Below are 1,766 nucleotides of genomic sequence, written 5' to 3'. Positions count from 1 at the left end.
CTTACTCTCAACACTGCAACTTACTTCCCCAACACTGTAACTTACTTCCCCAACACCGTAACTACATATCCTCCCCCAACACTGTAACTACCCCCAACAGACTGTAACTTACTTCCCCAACACTGCAACTAACTTCCCCAACACACTGTAACCAACTTCTCCAACACTGTAGCCAACTTCCCCCAACACTGTAACTAACTTCCCTGACACTGTAACTAACTTCCCAACACAAACTGCCAACTTCTCCAACACTGTAACTTACTTCCCCAACACTGTAACTATCCTCCCCAACACGGTAACTTACTTCCCCAACACTGTAACTATCCTCCCCAACACTGTAACTTACTTCCCCAACACTGTAACTTACTTCCCCAACACTGTAACTTACTTCCCCAACACTGTAACTATCCTCCCCAACACTGTAACTTACTTCCCCAACACTGTAACTTACTTCCCCAACACTGTAACTAACTTCCCCAACACTGTAACCAACTTCTCCAACACTGTAGCCAACTTCCCCAACACTGTAACTAACTTCCCCGACACTGTAACTAACTTCCCCAACACTGTAACCAACTTCTCCAACACTGTAGCCAACTTCCCCAACACTGTAACTATCCTCCCCAACACTGTAACTTACTTCCCAACACTGTAACTTACTTCCCAACACTGTAACTAACTTCCCAACACTGTAACTTACTTCCCCAACACTGTAACTTACTTCCCCAACACTGTGTAACTTACTTCCTAGCACTGTAACTTACTTCCCAAATGTAACTAACTTCCCCAACACTGTAAATCCAACTTCTCCAACACTGTAGCCAACTTCCCCAACACTGTAAACTAACTTCCCTGACACTGTAACCAACTTCCTCAACACTGTAACCAACTTCCCCCAACACCTCGTAGCGCCAACTTCTCCAACACTGTAGCCAACTTCCCCAACAACTAACTTCCCAACACTGTAATCAACTTCCCCAACACTGTAGCCAACTTCCCCAACACTGTATCAAACTTCCCCTAACACGTAACTTACTTCCCAACACTGTGTAACTAACTTCCCCTGACTGTAACTAACTTCCCCAACACTGTAACCAACTTCCCCAACACTGTATCAAACTTCCCCAACACGGTAACTTACTTCCCCAACACTGTAACCAACTTCCCCAACACTGTATCAAACTTCCCCAACACTGTAACTAACTTCCCCAACACTGTAACCAACTTCCCCAACACTGTATCAAACTTCCCCAACACTGTAACTAACTTCCCCAACACTGTAACCAACTTCCCCAACACTGTATCAAACTTCCCCAACACGGTAACTTACTTCCCCAACACTGTATCAAACTTCCCCAACACTGTGCCAACAATAAAGGAATATAAACGGCTATGAATATTTTATCATGATTCTTCTTTCATTAAGTTAATTATCATATCTCATTAGCTTACTATGATTATTATAATTTCTAAAGGTATTATAATATAATCACTATCTGAAACATTATTGCTATGATAATACCCAGACATAAAAATAATTGACACCACCACACAAACTACCTTAAAGAGATTACTGGGTGACACTTTGTTCTTGTCACCATTGCTGATAAACATCGTCCCATAACCCTTTACTTTACACACTTATAAAACACACGGTAAATAACAACAATTGCAGGCTATATAAACTGTATGATTTAGATAACACGACGGAAATCATATACTGTATATATTCTCAAAGTAGGTGAGAAATATAGGACATACACACA

This window comes from Homarus americanus, unplaced genomic scaffold (assembly GCF_018991925.1).
Source record: "Homarus americanus isolate GMGI-L3 unplaced genomic scaffold, GMGI_Hamer_2.0 scaffold24050, whole genome shotgun sequence".
NCBI lineage: Eukaryota > Metazoa > Arthropoda > Malacostraca > Decapoda > Nephropidae > Homarus > Homarus americanus.
The sequence above is the reverse complement of the archived record's forward strand: the minus strand, read 5'-3'. Positions refer to the sequence as shown.